This window comes from Corvus moneduloides, chromosome 11 (assembly GCF_009650955.1).
Source record: "Corvus moneduloides isolate bCorMon1 chromosome 11, bCorMon1.pri, whole genome shotgun sequence".
Lineage (NCBI taxonomy): Eukaryota > Metazoa > Chordata > Aves > Passeriformes > Corvidae > Corvus > Corvus moneduloides.
Genome location: NC_045486.1, coordinates 11897560 through 11918938, shown reverse-complemented (window position 1 = coordinate 11918938; position 21379 = coordinate 11897560). Strand labels below are relative to the sequence as shown.

The following is a 21379-nucleotide window of genomic DNA, read 5'->3' as shown; positions in this document are numbered from 1 at the left end:
AAGCAAAGCTTGCAACCACCTCCCCAGAGTCCCCTGGCTGCTCTGATCACACACTGCCAGCATAATCTCACTGGTTTGCAAGCCAGAAGGATGTGACCTGACATCGTGCCTCATCACTTCCTCAGGTGAGGTGGCCACTGGGGCACAGGGGAGCACAAGGGCTCCCCCAGCTGCACCCAGGGCAAGCCAGGGGACCATGCTGGCTGCTGGCCTTGGCCATTGGCATTCCGGGGTCCCTGGGGGAGCACCTCACGTGCAGCCTGCCCTGGGGCTAGCTGCTGTGGCTCTGTACTCCAACACTTTTGACAGAGGCGATGTGTTTCTGGTGTGCTCCTTCCCACAAGCAGTGATTTTGCTTTCCAAGGGGTTGCCTCAGTGTTCCTGAGTTTGCTTCCCCGTTTGCCTCATGCAGCAACTTGTGCTCTTCCCTGCTCTGCTCCTCAGGTGCTTCTGCCACCAGACAAATCCAAGTCCCTGTCATGTGGGCTGAGGTTCATGGGGAAGGCAGGAGCCCAAAGGATGGGGAAGAGGCATCTGGGGGTCCTGCTAGGCCTGAGGGAAGAGGGAGAGCCCATGGGATGCAGGGAGCTTGAGAGGTGACAGCAAAGCCCCTGCCAAGGGCCAGGGAGATGCGGGGGCTCTAGAGGTGGCTCATGCCTGCAGGATGGGGGTTTCCTTGCTGATGGAGTGGGGTTCTATAGCCTGGAGCCCAGTGGGATTGCAGCAGGCACAGTGTTGTGCTGGGCTTTATTATGAGCCAGTTAATAACTCTGGACTGGATGGTTCGTTAAAGGAGTTAATTTACCCTGGGCTGTTCTCTAATGTGGGCTACAAGGCTCAGCTGTGGCCGTGTCAGGCTGAGCCTCTGCTGCCTCACTGCCCAAAGACATTTCCCTTCAGCCTCACTCCCAGCAGCAGGGCTTGTGGGGTGAGGAGGTGACAGCAAGGATGGGCTGGGGTTCCCCCGGGGTTTCTGCTGGCACCCCCTTCTTTGTGCCCCCCAAGCCCTGGCTGGGACATGCAGCACCCCCTCCCCACCTGAGTGTCCCCATTCCTGCAGTGAGGCACCAGCAAAGCCCTGTGGCCTGGCTCAGGGGCCTGCCCTCCCTGGTCACCCCCAGGTGGCTGAGCTTCCTCGTGGCACCGCACTGGGAACCGGATTTAGGAATACATATTGACATTAAAAAAAGCCCCTTTGTACCTATTAATTGAAGTCATTAAATTTAATGGGATGGTTATTGCATGTTAAATAAATACTGGCTAATTATGAAAAACATATTTGCCAAGGTTTAACTATAGAAAAGATGCCTCAATTACATGGTTATTAAACCTCAAAAAATATACACTTTTAATAATGAAGTGACATTTAAATAACATACATTAACTGTCTTATTAAATGTTGATTCTTTTCATATTTGAGGACTTTAATTTAGAGCATTTTCCCTGGCACTAACTATACGATGCATCATTAGCTGTCTTTCACTCTTCATTTTGTAAACTTTTTTAATAAGTAGGCTGCAGTGTTTGTATCTGCTTTTGTTTTCCTAGCTTCCATCTCTCTCTTCAGGCAGCAGGGATGTGCCAGGGGAGTGTGCAGGCAGAGCAGGAACTTCCAGGCAGCTTCTTCAAATCACTAAACCCTTCCTAAAGATGGTAAACCCCTTCCTAAATCTGTCATCCTAAAATAGGCAGGCAGCCAAGCTCTTCAGGACTTTTGACACATTCTTATGGGAAGGACCACTCTGCCTTGCTCTTGGTTTTCCAGATCGAATTGGTTTGCAGAAAGTTCCCAGGAGATAGAGAAGAGGGTAAGAGCAGGAGCTCAAGGCTGCAGTGGAAGCACCATCCTGGTATGGCAGAGGGAAGCTTATTTCTGTCTCTGCTCCCAAACCATGGCACTAATCCTTGGAAAAATCAGTATTTCCCAGGTGTGGGGAAGCTGCCTGGAGAGGGATGCTCTGTGGGGCACATCCCCCGGTGCTGCAGCACCCAGCCCTGCTGCTCACAGGGATTCCTCTGCGGCCAGAGGGGCAGGGAGCAGGGTCTGGGCTGTGGGAATGGCGTGGAGCAGCACAACCCAGGGCACACAGCCTCCTTCCTTAATGCATTTATCGATTGCAGTGAACACGTCAGGATGTAATTTAGAAATCACTCTCCCAGAATCAATTAAAGACCTTACTGGCAACATAGGCACCTCTTCTAGTTAAAGCCTTCACCCTTCCCTCAAATGCACACCCCACCATTCCTGCTCAGCTTTTGGGGAGTTCTTGTCTCACTCCCAGCTATCTGGGAGTGTGGGTGCTGGGGTCACCCTCTGGCAGACCTGCTGCCTTTCTGAGAACTGGTGTTGCCTCAGCTGCCTCCCAAACCAGCCATCAGTTGTGGGCTGTCAGGGAGCCAAGACCTCTCATCTTCCGGACACATTCTTAATGTTCCCCGCGTCCACAGCGAGGTGAGTAATCTGTGCTCGGGAGGCCCGGTGGGCAGCACAGAGGCACTTAAATTAATTATGGAGGAGTTAAGTCCCGGGGGGCTCCTGGGGGAGCGGGGCTCAGGCTGGGCTCGGGGGCAGTCGGCTGTGCTGACTGCTTTGGGCAGGGGCTGGAAGGTCCCTCGCCTGCCCTGCGGCTGCTCCGTCGCTTTGAGGAGTTGCCCCAGCGTTAGTCCACAGCTGGGGTCAGGAGGAGGGGCTCCTTAAAGGCAGCAAGTGGGGCTGGCATTGTGGGCAAGGGGATGTGGCATGTCCTCTGGCTTTCAGGCCAAATGAGTATGGCCACCATGGGACGGTGACGTGCCAGCTGGTCCGTGCTGGCTCCTGAGGGCTGGATGTGATGCCTGTACCCCATGATGGCTTTTTCTGGGGCACAGCCAGGGCTGCCGGGTACATGGAGATGGTGTTGGAGGTAGATGGTGTCCCAAACCCATCAGCTCATCCATTTCCCTTCTCTCCTATTGCACCATTTGGTGCTGGCAGGGAGAGCGGGGTGCACCCCCCAGGCGAGTGGGTCTGGGACCAGCTGGTGGTGGCCCCAGGTCTCCTAACATAGAGAGACATCAAGGTGAGGATGGCTGAACCCACATGAGTGCAGCTGCTGGTGCTAGGCCAGCAGGCCTACAACCGTGCAGGTTCAGCAAAGCAGAGTCTGGGCTTGTTTGTTTGGGCGCAGAACCTGAGATTCCAAAATGTATCTTGGGTGGTAGAGGGATACAGTTGTTACTCAGGTTCCTGTGCTGCAGGAGAGGGGGCAGTCAGAGTGGGCTGCTGTAGTAAGCGTCAGGCTTTGTATTCTGGTTTTGACTTTGTTAATGTTATGGGGTTTGTTCACAAAATGGAACTGAAAAATCCTTTTACAATGGTAATCTCTCTTCCAAGGCGTAGACCTTCGACCATGTTTAAAAGAATTTCCCTTTTGTCCTTTTTTTCCCCTTTTTTTACTGTTGTGATGAACTTTCATCAAAACAATTGCAGATTGGGTTTCAATTCTGTAAAAACCACTAAAGTGGTTTTTACAGAAGTGGAAGTGGAAGGCTGGGATTTGGGTCCTCTCTTTGCACCCTCTCTCCTACCGACTGTTACAGGTGCCCAGACTGAAGCCAGAGCCAGAGTGGAACATCCCTGCTCCATCCCAGCACCGTTATGCTCACAGTGGTGATGCCAGGACTCCTCTGGCAGCGGCCTGAGGAACAAACCCAGCTCAGCTCTTCCCCTGGCTGCCTTGGGGGCACCAGGCTCTCCAGTTCCTCCCACCCCAGAAACAGAAGAAACACAATGACTTACAGACCCACCTCAGGAGGACCAGGAAGCTGAAGCCAAGAGACCACAGGTACCCTCAGGCTGCAGTGTCCTGCTGCCCTGGGGCAAGGCTTGTGGCGCTTGGTATTTCACATTTCTTCCTCACTGAGGTTTGTGATGCTCCTCAAGGGATCTCTGTGCTGCAATATAACATCCCTGTATAGGGAAATTGTCTTAAGTAATGGTTTCTGCAGATTTTTTTAAGGTATATTTATCCTATCTTTTATTGGAATAGAATTATAGCAAAATTAGAAACTAAAATAACTTTAATTACGAACTTCATGATTCGGTATGTTGTAAATCTTTCAGCATAATATTGTGCCATAAAAATGCTATTTTGTGATAATTATTATTATTATAATTAATGTTCCTTAATTGCTGATGTCGCAGGCGTGTGTTATCTCCCAGGTTTTCCTGCAGTATCTCTGGAGGAGCTCTTCCACCGCGGGGGAGATGCAGAGGAGATGCAGAGGATTCAGGCTGGTGCCTGGGTGGGTGCTGCTGTGTGCACATGGGCGGGTGTCCGTGTGCCCAAGCGATGCTGCTGGCTCATCCCACCCTGTGGATTGCTCTCGGTGCTTCCCAGACGAGGAGGAGGAGGCTACAAGCTGTGGATAATGCCTCTGCCCCGGGCTTTGCTGTGATCATAGCACACTCTGGCCGCCCACAAGCTCCCTCCCGCTGGGAGATGGGCTGGGTGTGGTTTGATGGCTCTGCCTTTGGTCTGATGAGAGCACCCCTGTCTGGTGAGAGTGCCCGTCTGTCCTTGCAGGGGTGGGTGCAGATACTTGTGAGCAGGAGATGCAGGGTGCAAGCAAGAGGAATATGTGATGGGGAACTCAGACCGGCCAGAGGGAGGTGGGGACAAGGCAGTAGGATGGAAAAATGGTGGAATGGATGCAGTGGCCAGACCAGGGCTTAGCAGTTCTTGTTAGCATCCTTTATCAGCTTGGAGGATGCTGCTGGGGTCTGGGAAGCAGCAGCAGAGAGTGGGTCTCCGGGCCCAGGTGCGAGGGAGGAGCAGGAGCACAGGGATGGAAAACGCCTGGTGCCAAGCATGTGAATTTTTCATGTGGCCCAGAGGCCTCACTTGTAACAGCATGGGGCTGTCCAGGACCAGCTGAGAGAGGGAAGGCATGAAAATAGCCACTGCACCACCTGCTTCACAGTGGTGAGTGTATATGGGATGAAGCTGAAACCAGGATACATTTTTAATGACTCAGGCAGGGCTGGGTTTCTTTAAATAAGACTAGACAATGAATATGTGCTCCCGAAGCTGTGTAGTGCACCACGAATGCATTATTTACAGCAGCTTCTTCCTTGTCCGTTTTAATTTTACATGGGTACTGGAGAAAGGGAAGGGATTCCTTGGTGTCTCATGGCCACCCACTTGTTCCATGTGACAAGAGGTGAATTTTTGAGCCACCAAAGGATTTGGTGTTGATCTTTCCACTGACTTGAGTCGTGGGGCAAACAGCCATCCCAGGAGTGGAGCCTGGCACCTATAGCCCGAAGTTTCATATGACTGGTGCATCATCAGGTCTTGATTGTGCCATTTTCTGCTTTCTCCCCATGGATGAAGTGCAGGGGGGATGCTCTTAGGCCACTGCAGCCTCCCCTTGTCCCTACCCATGCTCAGCACTGAATCGCTGCTCCTGGCACTGGTGGGGGCCAGAAAGCCTTTGGGAAGTGGACAGTGACACATGATCCTAAGAGTGAGGCAGGAGGAATCTGCTCTGTGAAAATGGTCCTCAGGTGACCCTGGCAAGGGAGGAAATGGAGCAGGTAGGAATAAACAGCATTACAGTGGCAGAGCAGAGGTGGAGGAGTGCTCCAAAGAACACAAAGTTACCCTGTGTCTCTTCTGGCTGTTCCCATGTCTCCCAGTGGGATGGGTGTCCCTGCACTGTGTGGCAGTGATGCCACGTCCGTCGTGGTGCATCTTGGAGACTTTGTGGACCTGAGAAACCAGGCAGTGACTTTTTTCCTACCTTCAACATTGCCCTGGCTCCAAGTCTGTGCTAGCGGCACCCTGTGCAGGGACGTCGGGCTGCCAGGGGAAGCACAAAGTGGTTCCAGCACTCCTGAGTGGCTGCAAAGGTGGGATCAAAGTCTAGGAGCTGACGGACACGAGGCTGCTTTCCCCAGCACTGCCGGGCCTGAGAGGGTTGAGATGGCAGCTTGACGGCTTGGAAAATAGGCTGAGATGAAGGAATATCAATACGGAGAGCGAGCTGTTCCTGCCGAACAGCCCCGGGGCAGCTAACGTGAAATGCTGGTTGTCTCGGAGGAGTTGACAGGTGTCTGCATCAGGCATCCTGCTAATTAAGCACCGTCATGAGTCACAGGGCTAAGGGATGAAGGAGCTGGGAAGGAGCTCAGCCGGAGCAGGTATGGCCAGAGGGGATCTCTGCAGGACCTCCCTGCCCTCCGGGAATGGACTGGTGCATGCATGATTTGCCGGCTGGTGGATACACAGTCATGGGGCGGGTGGGTCATTTGGGAGCTGGGGATCAGCTTTGAGAAGAGCAGAGCGAGCCGTGCCACCGGGTGTTTGTCCTCCCTCATTGTGGCTGTGTGTCCTTCCCTGGCTCCCGTGTGCTGGCACTGATGTCCAGACCAATCTCCTGTCACTGCCCTGGCAGGGTCCCCCAGAGCATCTCCCACACCCACAGCTCCCAGCACCCATCCCATCAAACCTCCTCCCAAATCAAGGTGTGCATCACTGCCAGTGTGACAGGCTGAGGAAATGAGGGCATCCCCAGACTTGTCTCTCTCCTGATCCCCTTCAAGAAGATCCTCTTCTTACTGAAATGAGCAGTGGTGCTGTCAGCCCAGCGAGGCCTCTGCCAGAAAATTCCCAGGAATATGAGCATGGTGGGGTGGAGGAAGGGGCTGCTTGCCCCTTTGTGGACACTGGTGATCCAGAGTGGGCCGGTAGCAGCAGGCAGAGGGTAAAAGCTGTCCTGGTAGACAGCAAAGTGCCTTTCTTTCTGGACAGAACTGGGAGTGAAGGAAGGCTGCCACCCGGATGACAGCCCCTGTGCCACCCTGTGTCCCTTCCCCGTGTGCCTCTCCAGCACATTTTGCTGCTGCCCTTCGTGCCTCTGCAGCTGCGATCCCCTGAAAAATGGCTCTATTCATTACCCATTTTAATTCCACCCTGGATCCCCAGAGCTCTGCAGACACAGTTTGTTATCCTGGCTGTCAAGAAGCTTAAAGAGCTGCTGATGCCTCCTGGAAAACTTTGACAAACCCTCTGGTCAGACCCAGTGCTGCTCCCCAGCCCGGCTGCTCAGCCTTTCTGCTCCTGAGGCTGGATTAGCAAAGATGTCTATGAGGATGGGAGGAGGGAAAAAACCCCATTGCTGCCATCTGGGCAGAGAGGATCCCTCCTGCTGCCCATGCCCATCAGGGGGATATCCTGGGACTGTCTGGGCAGAGCAGAGCTGCAGAGTTTGGCTGTGAGGGTCCCCAAAGCCTGTATTTGGATTCCAGGCTGTTTTCTGGGCCAGTCAAATTTCACAGCCTAAAAACCTTTGGGCTGAGGCTACTGGGTTTCTCTCATCCCTGTGTGTTCAGTGCAGGGGGTTTAAAGTGGGGTTCCAGGTTCTGGGGGGTTAATTTTCTGAAAATTTTTCCACCTGTGGGTGATAACCAAGGGAGGTGACGGGGCTTGACTCCTGCACTGTGCAGAACTCTACCTTTTAGCAGAGTTTTTTAGCAACCAAAAGTTGGAAAGAGTTGAAAAACCGTGAATTTTTCTGATTGTTTTTGGTCCCTCACCGCTCAGACTGGGAGAGCAGAGCAGAAGAGCCTCCCCACCTCTTCGGGCTCTCTGCAGTGACCTAATCCTTTCCCAGTTAGCTTCTGGTTTTGACAAAGTAGTTATCAGGCTGCTTTTAGAGGACAGGATGCCCCTCAGTCTCTCTGGTAACACAGGCAAAGTGCCCCAGCACCCCAGGAACAGTTTGTCTCCCAATGTAATTTTGGTCGGAGTTGGGTAAGAAGCGCCGAGTCAGCGCTTAGCGCCATGAGAAGGAGCCGGGCGAACCTCTCTCCCCTCAGTGCTGGGATTTGGCTCCAGCTGCCTCCGGAGCCATCCTCTGCCTCCAGCCCTTCCTCCCAGCACCCTGCGGAGCTCGGGAGTGCTTTTGAGGTGCCACTCAAGCCGCTGTCCTCGGGGCACGGGCAGGCTGTCAGCCCGCGGGGGCTGGCGGGGAGGGCGTGAGGATGCGCAGGGAGGCTGGGGATGAACCGAGCTGTCGAAGCCCCATGGGAGGCAGGATAAAAGGCCAAGCTTCCTGAGATAACGAGGGTCTCTCTGCGGGGGTGAGGTGCCCAGACGTGGGGGAAAGCCATGTGAGTGACAAGCGTGTCCCAGTGCCCGCTGGGCGTGGTGTGGAATGAGCCATCGGAGCAGCCACGGGAGCTCTGCGGGTCGCTGGGAGCCTGAGGCTGTTTCCCACCCAATACAAACCCGGGATCTCCCCTGCCAGCTCCCTCCCGACTCTGTGCTGGGCCCTGGCATGGGGGGGTTCTTGGATTTTCTTTCTGTCTTCTCTCAGGGCTGGACCCTCCTTGGTGAATCTGGAGGGGGCTGGCAGTGCACTCTCAGCCAGGTGCCCGTTCTTTTCTCAGCTCCACCACCTTGGTTCCCCTTGTCACTGGATGTATGTGGACAAATCCATCTTCCAGCAAAAATAAATCGCTCCAGTTTCCTATCCCAGAGGCACACGGGAATGGTAGCACCGGCCCAGGGGTCGCTGCTGCTGCGTCACTCAGTCCTGCTCTGGGGAGGGAGAATTCATCCCTCTCTTTTTGCCTCTGCGGCAGGAGACGGCAGCCATGGGACCAAGGTGCCCGGGCACCAGCCCTGGGAGAGAGTGGATTTAAAAGCAGCGGTGGGAGATTGCCTGAATATCTCTCCCTTCTTTTTTATTCGTTTAAGAGGTTTCGCTGTCTCGGTAACTCCCGTGAGAGACAGGAGCAGCAGCCTCTTTGGATGTGAATACCTGACAAGTTTTTAATGTGAAAGGAATTCACTAAATTTAGTCTCTTGGAGGAAGGGAAATAAAGAAAAGGAGAAGTGTTTCTTTCAGTCTGGGGGAAGCGATCCAAATCCCAGCCACTTCCCTGCCGGCAGAGCTTGATGTCTTCTCTGTCCTGAAAGCTTTTAAGTCTGGCCCCATGTGTGTCCCTGCACAAACAAGAGGTGGGAGAATGGCAGGCCCTGATGCTGTGCCCTGGGGGAACAGGCCTGTTGTCAGCTCCTGGAAATGGAGGTTGGTGAGGTCTGGATGGGGAGATAAATGAGAAGAAAACCTTGCTGTCCAAGTTGCAGGGACATCATCTCTGCTCTCAGGTGGGCTCTGAGTGAGGTGTGAGCACTGAGATGCTGAGGGTGCTGAGGGGAGTGAAGCTCTGCTGTTGAACCCAACCAAATCACCCTTTTCCTCCTCCATTTTCCTCCCTACTCACACTGGAGCCTCTGAAGGTCCATTTTTTTCTCTGTTTTGGTACTTGAGACTCGCCTGTGCCTCATGCTCTCCTTCCATGTCCCCTCCCAAAGTGTCCTGTGCTGCTCTCCACAGCCTTGGGATTCAGTTCCTCCTGTCAGACAGGGCAAGGAGCTCCTGTGTGTTTGTAGACACACACACCTGCTGGGATCTTGCACAGGAGGCCTACATGTGTGCCTGCACAAGGTGACCGCACACCTCCCTTCACAGATGGGGCAACTCCCAGACTCCCACGGTGTGTCCCTGTCTAAAGGACAAAGTGTTGAGAGCTGGTGGGGCTAAAGGTCTGGCTGGCTGCACCCAGGCGAACCTGGCTGAGCAAACCACCTGGCACCGATTGCCCCCGTGTGGCAGCACACGGTGGGGTCCCGGTGGACCAGAACCACTTAGAGCTCCTTCTCCTAATGGGGAGGTCTGGATAGATCCGCTCCTTGTCGTTTCCATCCCAAAGGTCTCTTCTGCAATCTGTGGATGTCCCGATGAGAGGCACTGTATTTATTCCTGCTGATTTTTACAAAGGTCCCTCCCTGACGGGGAGATGATGGAGCATTTCCTTAGGGCCTACCCAGACACAGGCCAGGGGAGAGGCAGGGTGCCGCGGTGGCACTACTGTCTCCGGGAAGGGACTCTGTGGCTGGCACGGTGAGAGGGAAAAGTAGGGGAAGGTTACAAGAGTGGATAATACTGAGTGTGCTTAAAAAAGACAAACGACCACTTCTAGCCTGTAATTAATATTTTTAAACGTTTTTTATTGTTTTTCTCCCCTTTGCAATTTTAGGCGGAGCGGATGCGGTGCCAGGGGGAAGATGCTGAATGGACACCCCCGGGGAACGAAGTCCCGCCGTGGCGTGCAGGGGTGCGGCGGGCGAGGACGCCCAGGTGGGTGCGGGCCCCTCCTCGCCCCGACGCCCCTCGCGGTCGCCTCCGCTCGGTGAGCGCCGTGCGGGAGCCCCTCGGTCCCTCCCTGGCGGCGTCGCCCCTTTAAGGGCGGCGGGGGGCGGGGCCTCCCCGCTGCTCTCCCCGCCCCCTTTCCCCACCTTGGGCGCCCCCTGGAGGCCGCGCGCGCGCGGGCGCGCCCCCGCCTCCCCTCCCCTCCTTTCCCTCGCGCCGCCGGTGCGGGGCGTGCGCGCGTGCGCGCGGCGGGCGGCGTTCCGTCGGGGCCCCGCGCCCCGTCCCATTCATGCGGGGCAGCGGCGGCGGCGGCGGCGGCGCGAGCGAGGCGGGCGCGGAGCCCCGGGCGGCGGCGGCGGCGGCGGCGGCGGCGGGGGGAGGCGGGCGCGGAGGAGGAGGAGGAGGAAGGGACGGAGGAGAAGGAGGCGGTGGCGGCGGAGAAGGCGGCGGCGGCGGCGGCCCGGCGGGCGGCTTGGTGTGGAATGCAATTATGGCTGGCACGGCGGAGGCGAGCGGGGACCGGAGCCGTGAGTAACCCGGTTGCAACTTTCGGGCGCGGCGCGGCGTGCCCGATCGGTCGGTTCGTTAAAAATAACGCGGATTTGGCTTTATTGCCCCCCTAAAATATTTGGCTTTATTGCCACCGCGGCGACGGCGCGGGGCTGGCCCGGGCAGGGCACGGCGGCCCCGTCGGGGGGCGCGGAGGGGCCGCGGCGGCCGGGCAGGGCTGGGCCGGGCCGGGCAGGGCCGGCGCCGCGCTGCTGCTGCCGCCGGGACCAGCCCGCATTGCGCCCGGCGGCTCCGGGAGCCGCCTCCCGCGGGGGGACAAAACCGCGCCGGGACCGAGCCTCTTTCTTTATCCACCGCAAGCCCCGCATGGGTCTCGTAGCGGGGTGTGCCCGGGACCGGGCAGGTGCGGGCTGGACGGGCTGAGGGCCGCCTCCCCGCTTGGAGCTGCTCGGGCCGGGGCGCTCCCGCGGAGAGCCGGTGCCAGCGGTGCCTCCCTGTCCGGTGTAGCGGCGGGGCTTGGCCGCCTCCCTCCTTCCTTCCCTCCCTCCCCGCTGCACCCGCCCGCCCCGGCTCTCGGCGGCGTTCGCTGCCCCAGCCCCGCCGCCCACCCGGGTCCGGCACTGCTGGGGACGTGAACGGGGCTCAGCCTTTCCCGTGCTCGCCGCCTTGGATCACGCATCCGCCCTGCCCTGCATCTTCGCTGCCATCCCCGCATTGTGCTGCCCCACATCCTCGCTGTCATCCCTGTGTCCGCGCTGCCCCGTATCCCCGCTGCCATCCCCGCATTGTGCTATCCCATATCCATTCACGCGTTCTCGCTGCTTTACATCTCCGCATCCCGCCGGGGCGCGGTGAGCGGCATCCGGGCTGGGCTCGTCCCGAAGCCCACAGCGCCGCCGTTCCCTCCGCGTTCCTCGTTCCCCAGCTGCCGGCGGGGAGGTGCCGAGGGTGCCCTGCGGGATGGGATGGGATAGGGTGGGATGGGATAGGGTGGGATGGCTGCCGTCGCCCTCGTTATGATCGCTACTATTGTGATCGCGCTGTAGTTTGGCAGCGCAGCGCTGGGCACCTCCGAGCGAGGCGTGGGAGGCTGCGGTACCTGTGTGCGGGGCTGCGCCGGTGCGCGCCTCGCGCCGCCGATATGAACGTGGAAGGTGGCGAATAAAGCCGGCTGCGCGCTCGGTGCCCCTCAGCCCCTTCACATTCCTGCCCAGCGAACACACACGGCAGCTTCGGCGTGCGATCGGGGAGGGATTTGCAAAATCTCTGTGGCATGCTGAAATAAATCCCGAAATCCCGCAATCCCTTCTCCTCCCTTGTCTTCCTTGCGGGAAAATTCTTCCTTCTGCCTCTGGCCGAGCGCCGGGGTAGGGGGAGCCAGGGGAGGGGGACTGGTGTGTAAACAGGGCTTAACATGAAGGTCACTGGTTAAAGAGGAGACGGATGGGAGAGAAAAGACAGGCATTAACCTCACTTGTTAGCTCCCCCCTGGCTCCTGCTTGGGGAGGGCAAAACAAAAGCAGAACCTGCTAACGGGGGGGATGAATATTCATGATCCTTCTCGTATGCTCCGGGACACGGAGGGGAGAAAAGTTGGGCAGATGAGCCGCCTCCCGAAGCTGCTTTTCCTCCAGCTTCCGAGAAAATCCCTTTTTGCTGAGCGAGAGCTGTGTCGGGGGGAATTACCAGCCTTTTGCTGGATTTCTTTTTTTTCATTTTTTATTTTTTCTTTTCTTTCGTGTGCGGCTTCAAGAAGTAAAAAAAAAGGAGAAAAAAAAGAGGAGCCGAGGCTATTGACTACATCAAAGGTTATCCATTTGAAAACACCATTTTCCTCTGAACAGCGGCTAATTGCTTCCTGAACAATCCCAGGGTCTTTTGTATATACTCAGTGGGTAAAATGAGTGACTCGATGTCTCTCTCTCAAGACACTGGTGACCGAACAGGGCGGAAAGGTGGAGAAGCCAAGGAAAAGCAGTGGGGCAGATGCCTCTGGGAGGATGCATGGATAATTTCTTAAGTGGCTGCAAGGAGGAAAGGGTTTTTTTTCTTCTTCCCGCTCGCCGCCGAGTGATCCGCTGGTGCCGGTGGATGCCGGTGCCGGCAGCGGCGTGGCGACACGGGGCCGTAAGGAAGGCTGGTAAGGAAGTTTGGATTCAAAATACCCGATCATATGTGTGATCTGGTGCTCCCCATCCGCTTGCGGCTTTGGCTGCCGGTGCCGCTCCTCCGAGAGAGGCAAGCCTGGATGCGCTCGCTGCTCCCGAGGGGCTGCGGGGAGGCAGCGCCGGGGGCTGGCTGGCTCCTGCTCCGTTGGGTGGCTGGGCTTTTTCTGCAGCTGCTACCCTGAAGATTAAAGTTTTGGCGACGTTGCTTTTGTTAGCATGGTGATAGCGGCGTCGGGGAGACTTTTCCCCTCTTGGCTTATTTTTTTTAATAGAAGCATCGGATTTGGAGCAGAGCGCAGGCATCCGCCTTCGTGCAGGATCGGGTTGCGCACGGAGCTGCGGAGCGGAGTCCTTGTGCTCCGTCACACAAAGCCCTTTCCCCGAGCGAGGCAGTGCCCTGCGGGAGGTAAACAAACTCCTCCGAACTCCGCTGGAGACGGGGCCAAGGGCCATGCCGGCGGCTCCCGGGGAGTGCTGTTTCACCGGGGCTTTGCGCAGCCGAAATGGAAGAGGGTAATAAAGCGGCGCTGCTGCGTGCTGGCAGGGCTGCCTCCCCTCCTCCATGGCGGCGGCAGCCGGGGCTGGCCCCTGCCCTGCTCCCTGCGTGTGAGTGTCACGCCAGGCTGGTTATTTCCGTGGGTTCGCTGCGTTTGACTTGTGCTGAACAAAGCGAAGGATCTGGCCCTGGGATCGGACTTAAATGAAGGGAGCTCGGATGTGTTTATTCTCTAGGCTGAGTGTGGGTCAGGGCCTTTGTTGCTGCCTGCCTTGCTCCTGGCTGCAGCGCTCGCTGCCTCCGAGAGCCGGACCCGGCCCTGAGCTGGGAATTTCCGAGGAGCGGAGACTGGTGCTGCCGTGCTGGTGACACCGGCTCCCTGCAAACCGGGGGAGCATTACCTGTATCGGGCTTCTGCTAAGTCCCACTGGGCTTTGTTGTAATTGCCTTTCTGTGTAGGGTGTTTTGGTGCCTTGGTCTTCAGTGAGAAGTCAGTCACGGTTTTTGGCACCTCTGGCTCAATGGAAGGGGAGCCTTGAAAGAGCCAGCATAGCAGAGGTGCTGCCATGTCTCTGTGCAGCAATGGGAGGGTGGGCGTGGGTCACCCCAATGCCCAGATGCTGTCCTCACTGCCTGCAAGCTTGGATTTTTCATTGATCTGAGCTGGTGGAATGTATGTATTGAGAACCTGGGTTGTGGTTGTCTCTGATCTGTAAATGTCTCCTTCAAGTTATGTTCTTAAGTAGTTGTGTGCTATATGGAAGAAACTAGTGAGTAGAGAGTTCCTGGCCAGAGTTTGACCAGGGAATGGCTTGGTGAGGTATCTTGTATGTAGAGGAAGGCCCAAAGGCCGGGAATTACGCGTGATGTGGAGCTTGGTTCAGCACGGACCATGACTCCTTACCTTTCTTGAGTTTGGATTGGGGCCCCTTTTCCCATCAAGGTGCTGCGTGCCATGGCTTCATGCAAAATGAGAAGGAGCAAGTGTTTGCCACCATCCAGTGGTGAGGTGGCTGGTTTGGCTTTAAACTGGAGACAACCAGCTTCTTTTCTGGCTGTAGCCTGGGAAGTGTCCCATGTGGTGCTGTGGGGAACATCCCACTCCAGGTATGTGGTACTTGGTGAGAACACGTGTGCTCTGACACTGTCCCTGATCCACAGCCTCATCCATGCCCTCTTAGTCTTCCCCAGGGTGCAGCATGGAAGCCATGTAGATACCCCAATATGGTCTTCCTGCTATGCTTGGAAGTCACATTTGAGCAAACCTCTTGTGCATCATGGAGGAGAAAAGCTCCAGCCAGTAAATAAGTTTTGATAGTTTCAGTGCCAGACATGGGCAGTCCTGGCTCTTCTGCCCTGCACTTGGCCTGTGGTATAGCCAAACACACACCTTCTCTTGGGTTTGTCAGAGCGTGGCCAGGCACAGGAAGGTGTCCTTGTTTGCCTTGCTTTCCTGAGCACTCTGCGGCTGCCTCCAGCCCTTGTTCTGTGTGGAAACCACCATTTAAAAACCTGAATGAAAAACATTTCAAAGTTTATTTTCCCTTTAGGCTTGGCACACCTCCTCTTTGTTGCTGGTGTGCCGAGATGTTTGAGTTTAGAAGAAAACTCCACATCCAGATTGTCAGGCTCACACTCCGCAAGTACTTTTGCTTCTTTTTGCTCTGAAGTCGCCTTGGATGGTGCCAGATGGACTATTTTGGGTCACTCCTCTGTCGCTATGGTGTCTTGGTGTAATGAGGACCAAATCCACCCCTGCCCTGTGGGCTGCTGTGTGCTGGTCTGTGCCCCGGGGCAGAGACCCTTGTGAGCTGCCTGAAGCACAGAGATTTTTGTATTGCTGGGATCAACTCAGGGCCTGGTGCGAGCCAGGGTGTGATATCCTCTTTGCTCCTTGAGCTGAGATTGTGAGGGATTTTGCTAGAGAAAGTGCCTGAGGTGAGAACATGCCAGGGGTGCCAGGGCTAGGCTGCTTGGCTCTGGGGGATATGCTATGCAGGGACCATCTCTTCCTCCTCTCTCCTCCTCCTCACTGGCAGCCTGCAGATCGGCCCTGGGGCTCGCTGCCCACCTCCCCGTCCCGAGCATCCCGCAATCTGCCAGCCAACTTGGCACAGAGACCCGGGAGCGCTGGTAATCCAATTTGGGCAGTTTAGCTGCACTTTGCTCTCTGTGCTGCTGGCCGGAGCTCGGGAGCTTTAATCCGGCTAATGACCCCGGCTTCATAACGACCATTTGCCTGATGCAGTTTTCCTTGCTGTTGGCGATGGAGAACAGGGGCTGAGGCTGTTTCTGAGTCTTGTCTGTGGTGTCAGGGACGGTTTCCAGGTGTAGGTACGTGTAATGACCAGAGGGTGAGGGCAGCGTGGAGGGACACTGCAATCCCTGTTTTCTCTTTGGGAGATTTCTCCTTCCCTCTTCCCATTTTTCATCTTCTCTCCCTCTTTTTCTGGTAAAGATAAGCCTTTCTTCCGGAGTTATTTTGCAACGTAGTATTTTCAGAAAGGCAAAGCCAAGAAAAATAAAAGCCTCTCTCTTCCTTGGGTTGCCTACTGTTTAATGTACAAAATATAGGGGTGGTAATTGCATTAAAACATATATAATTATACTGGAGGGAGGAAAAAAAATTCCTGCTAATTGCATGTGTGTTTTGAACTGATAAATGTTGAGTGATTCTTCATGTTTTCTTGGGAGTTTGGAGGAGCAGAGATGCAGTCTGGCATGTGAGGGGTTGGGAGCAGGGCTGGTTTCCCAAAATTGTTGGGAAGCTTGGATGCTCTGAGCACCTCTGGGGCAACATCAGTGCTGGGGGCCCAATCCTTTGTGGATCCACATCTGATGCTACCTCCATCCAGGCAAGTCTTGGTGTCATTGTAGTAGCCCTGTGAGTCCTTTTGCTTTATGTGCTTAGTTAAACAACTGTTTGTGTGTCAAAATATTCAGGCTCTCTTGCAGAAGCAAATTCTTGGCAAGAGAAGAGGCAGATTCCTGTATTAGGGGGAGAAATTTCCCGTGTGATGTAGCCCCACATGCAAGGGCTGTCCCCCCACTTTACCATGGTGTTGGCATGAGTGGGTGCTACTGGGGGGTGGGGGGAGGAAGGATGGTCGCACTCGTTTCAAGTGACACGATGTGAAAACCACATTTCCTTCTGCAAATGCCGACCCCGTCAGAGCTGCCGATAACATCGCAGGTAATTAGAATGGCAGTAAGTTGTTTGCTTTGTGCATGTGGTCAGGCTTTGTGTACGGGCGTTTGCTTCGCTCTTCCTGTGCAGACTGTTAGTTTCAACAGGGGAAGAGGAAAATCCAAAAATATTTTAAGAGGAGTTTAAAAATAATCTTGGAGCTTGGCTGGTGGGCAGGATATTTCACAGGACCGTGTTCCCTGCTGGTCCGTGTCCAGCTTTGTGGCCCTCGGAAGGCTTTGCTGGATGGTGTTAAGTCCTGTCTTGTCATTTTGGCCAGCCTGAGGGCTTGCTGCTGGGCTCTGGGAGCTGGAGTGAGATGGGAGTCTGCCCTGGGATTTGACTTTTGCACTGGGTAGGTCTGGCTGCCCTGTAGCAGAGCAGTGTCGGAGCCGGGACGCGAGCCCCAGCTTACAGCTGCCACGGCCTCTGTAAAACATTGAAATCTGTTCCCCAGCGTTGCATTCCCTCCACCCCCGTCTGCTTCTCCATGGTTTTTATTCCTAGAAGTGTTGGCATGCTGGCAGGGTCCCTGCCTGCCCACTGCTGCTTATCTCCATGTCCGGCTCCTGGATGGCTGCTTCCTTTCTAGAGCCAAGGGGGGGCTCTCCCGTCTCTGGCAGGACCAGAATCGGCCCGATGAGCCCTGCTGAAGTCAAGAACCTGTTTTTCAGGCTGATGTCATCGGGAAGAAATGGGGGAGGAGGAAGGCAGGAAGGCAGCGCCGTTTCCGAAGGAGAGCCGACGCCGAGCCCCATGACGCTGCCAGCAGCCCCGGCTTCCACGGCTCCCAGTGTTATTCCTTATCAGCATGGCCGAGGTGCCCGTGGGGCTGCTGGCACATGCAGGACGGGTCCTGCTCTGTATAGCCTCGTGCCTGCGTGGGAGAGAGCTGGGAGGGAGGGATGCGACCGTGCCAGGGGAGTGTGTAAGCTCCCAGCAGAGCAGGATATCTCTTGGCCTGCTGGCTGTGCCTTGTATGGCTCCCTGGCCCTCTGTGGGGTGATGGCACTTGCTGGAGCTGCCATCCAGCCACTTTCATTAGCAGAAAGTGGGTTTTTGGCAGAGATGCTTGGACAGCCCTTCCAGCAGGGGCGAGCAGCTGCCTCCTCTCGGTTTTGCACTGAAGGAGCCGATCCATTATGCTGACGCCTGTTGGAATCTCAGCCCCTCGTGTATGGTGTCAGGCCATAGTAGCAAGGTTGATGCCTGTGTCCAACATGGCTTGGGGCTGCAGCTGGGATCTGCAGGAAAAGAAGCAGCCTTGCTCTGCCCTCCCTGCCAGCTAGCAGCTCTTGGGCTGCACCCATGCTTTGATGTGTGCTCTGCCCAGGTCTGGTGGGTGAGACCCCCTTACTGTGGGAAATTGGGATGGGATGTGCTGTGTTGGCGCTGCCCATAGGAAAGCAGAGTGTGGGCACGGCACCTCCATGGCCATGGAGATGCCTGTTAATATCAGATGCTCTTTGCCTGTGGTGCTGTGAATGAAGCCTCTTTCGGACTCTCAGAACAGGTTCCCCTGTGGTGGTGTTGCTGTGGGGGGACTTTTGGGCTCTTCCCCTTCCCCTCTCTGCCTGTCCCATTGCCAGGTGAGGCTTTGCTATCTCTCTGGGTGTCTCACTTCTCCTGGGTCAGCTTCACCTTGGGCAAATAAAACATGGGGCTGTGCTGAGCTGGGAACTCCACAGGGGAAGCAAAACTGGGACCTGAGCCATTTCCAGCTGTGGGTTCTTGGGGCAGCATAACTGAAACAGCAGAGGGGGAAGGATGGGAGGTTGATAGGGGAAGGAAAGGCACACATGGCTTGGGAAAGCTCGTTTGGAGAAGTTTTGTGGTTGTTTCAATCAGAACTAATGTGGTGGCAGTTGTGCTTGGCTCGCCACGGGACAGCACAAGTTCTGGTGTCAGCAAGGGGCCAGGCGGAAGCATGGGAATTTCAGCTTAGCTGGGATTAAACCAACCCCAGAATGACCTCCCTTTGCTGGAGTAGAGGGGGGTTCAGCAACCAGGAATCCTCCTGTGGCAGTGCTCCATTGCAAAGAGGGAGCTCTGCGGATTCCGTCTGAGATTTGGGGGAAGCACTGGTGCCAGAGAGGTGAAAATGCAGCTTGGAGAGCTGGGCTGGAAGAGCAGAATTGATCTGGGCAGGGTAAGATCATGGCTTGTGTTTGTGGCTGCCCTGGCCCAGTGAGGGATGTGGAGCAGCAGGCTGGGAAGTGAGGAGTGATGCATTATGCCCCAGGGAATGAGATCAGACAAGGGAAGGATGCTGATGGCCGAAAGATCTCTTGTTGGACTTCTCTGCTGTTGAGAGACCTTGCTTGTGGGTGATCTTCTGGTCTCTGCAGGTCCAGCTGGACCAAGGTGATCTCTGCCAGCAGGGCAGGTTTTTGGGATATTTATGTGGGGCAGTGGACTGATGAGATGTCAGAATCAGAGTCTGGGAGTGCATGGGCCAAAGCCAAAGGAGATGGTGGCCTTCAGGGAATGTGGTCTGTATTTCTTTGCTCTTGAGCTGGGGTGAGATGTTATTAATTGGTGCTGATTGAGGTGGCAAAATTCACATCAGTCTGGTGTTTGAAGCCTTGAGCTGACCTGGGTGTTGATAGTAGGAATGATAGTGCCATGGCTGGTGTCCTGGTGCCTTGGGTCGGGGTCAGTCAGTCCAGGTCTGTGTACTCCTCTCTTGGCTGCAGGGAGCACAAGGGAAGGTGGGGTGCACTCTCCTCCTGGGAAGCCCAGATCCAGCATGTGGGCTGCAAACAGAAGGGCCCTCGGTGGCCCTTGTAGGGTCCCTGTACGGACTGTGATACCCAGGTGAGTTGTGGGAATAAGGCAAAGGACAGCCACAGACTCTTGCTTTGGCGTAGCTGGACAGAGTTGGGAAATATGTGTAGGGCCTCAGTCCATGCCTGGTTTCTGTGGCAGGGATAAGCAGTGCTGGCAGGACCTGCTGAGACTGTCCTCGTGTGCCTCTGTGCCTCAGGATGTTGTGGTTGCGGGGAGCCTGGGTTTCCGTATCGGAAATGCTTGTGAGCCCTTTTTGGAAGGGCTCTCTGCAGGGCAGCCTGCAGTCTCTTGGTGGTGAGAGCACGTAGTGGCTCCAGAGCTGTTCTGGAGTTCAAGCTGTTCTTGGTGTGACTTGACTTCTTGCAGAGGACCAGAGAGGGGGAATTGCGCACTTGAGAAATGCTATTTAATTTCCTCACTGCTTGTTCTTTTATGCCCCTTTTTGCTGAGGGTCAAGCTTCGTGAGCCCTTGGGCAGTAGATGGCTGCTTCTTCTTGTCACATTTCACAGGACAAAAGAGGTTGAATTCTTTGCCCAGAAGATCCTTGCAGGGCAGGAATGGAAGCTGGGGTGGATGGCAGGGCAGGATGGGCTCCTCAGCCCCTGCTTGGGGGAATGTCAGGAGCCTGGGAGGAAACTGAAGATTCTGAAGATATTCTTGATTGGGTGATAGTAATGGAGATTGAGGCACTGGGGCAGCTTCAGAGCCTGCCGTTGATTTCATCAGGATGTGGTTTGAGCCAGGGATAAGGTTTTTAATGATTTAACTCACAGGCTAGGGAGGGACTGAAGTCAAATAGTTTTCAATGACTGTATGCAGTGAAGGAAAGAGTTAAAGTTTAGCCTTGTTACAGCACTTGCATATGTAGTGCAGCTCTGACTTGTACCACCACCAGGCTTTCCTCATTGTTGCAAGGCTTTTCCCAGGCAGATGAACCTAAAAATACACCAGCTCTATGGTGAGGCTGCCTCTCCTGTGGCCCAAAGGCTTTTCTCTTTCCTGGATAATCTCCCCTCTCTCCCCTTTGCTAATTACTGGCAGCTCAGAGCTGGTCCCTTCTCGACTGTTTCTTATTGCTGAGAGCAGCAAGTGACTTGGAGGAATTACAGGTAAAGATGCCATTTCCCCTAAAATTGCAAAGGGGAGAAAAACAATAAAAAACGTTTAAAAATGCCATTAGATGCCATTTCCCCTTCTGTGGGTCGGTTACTTGGTGGTTTTCAATCCCATGCTTTCTCTCCTCCAACCTCTCTTGCAAAAGTGCAAGGCTGTGAAGCTCTTGGTGTGCTTTGCTGGGAGTGAACCTGCTGGGGTCCTGTCGATGGAAGAGCAGGGATGGCAGGCGGGTCTGTGAGTGCCAGATATGCACCTCTGTGCTTGTCTGCATGTTTTAAACCCTGTCTGCGGGTATTCCCATGAGAGCTGCTGCTTTGTAGGCTAGTGCTGACTCTTGGACTTGCTGCCCGGATGAGTGGAGAGCTGGTCCTTAATGCTCTGTCCAGTCTTTGCCTTTTAAGGTTAGTTTTTCCATCCCAGTACTCCTGCTTTGTGCTATCAAAGTGATGATTGTTTTCCCAAAGTGTGATCTCCCATCCCAAACACAGGTTTTTGGGCATATTGCAGGACCCGGGAGCTCTCAGCCTCGGGGGATGAGTGCTGCTGCCCCTTGCCACCTCTCCAGCAGCCAGCAACTGGGGCAGTGGCATCTGTGGGGCACGTCCATGGCTTGTTGCTGAAAGGCTTGTTGGAAGCTGGGATGTGTGAGTGTTGGCTGTGCTGAGGTGGGTGACCCCCATCCAAGTCTTGCAGCAGCTGCAACCATCTCAACGTGACCAATTTGAGGTGAAACCGTGAGCAAATGTCCTTTCCAGTGGGGGATGAAAGGGGTTGGGGCAGATTTGGCTCTTGTGCTGGCTTTGTTTCTGATGGCAGGTTTCCTGCTATAAATAGATGTATGTGTATATATATATATATATACATATACGTGTGTGTGTAAATCAAAACACAAGCCTGTGGTGCTGTCT

The 21379-nt window shown here is 55.3% G+C and overlaps 1 protein-coding gene across 1 annotated transcript in view; it reads left to right on the top strand.

Annotated features, from left to right (window-relative positions):
• Nucleotides 1-10620: 10620 nt before the first annotated feature.
• Nucleotides 10621-21379, top strand: part of PLXNA1 (plexin A1) — a 116009-nt gene continuing 105250 nt past the window's right edge. Inside the window, exon 1 of the mRNA XM_032120422.1 lies at nt 10621-10730. The gene's annotated coding sequence lies outside the window, so the exon portion shown is untranslated. The remainder of the gene's footprint in view (nt 10731-21379) is intronic.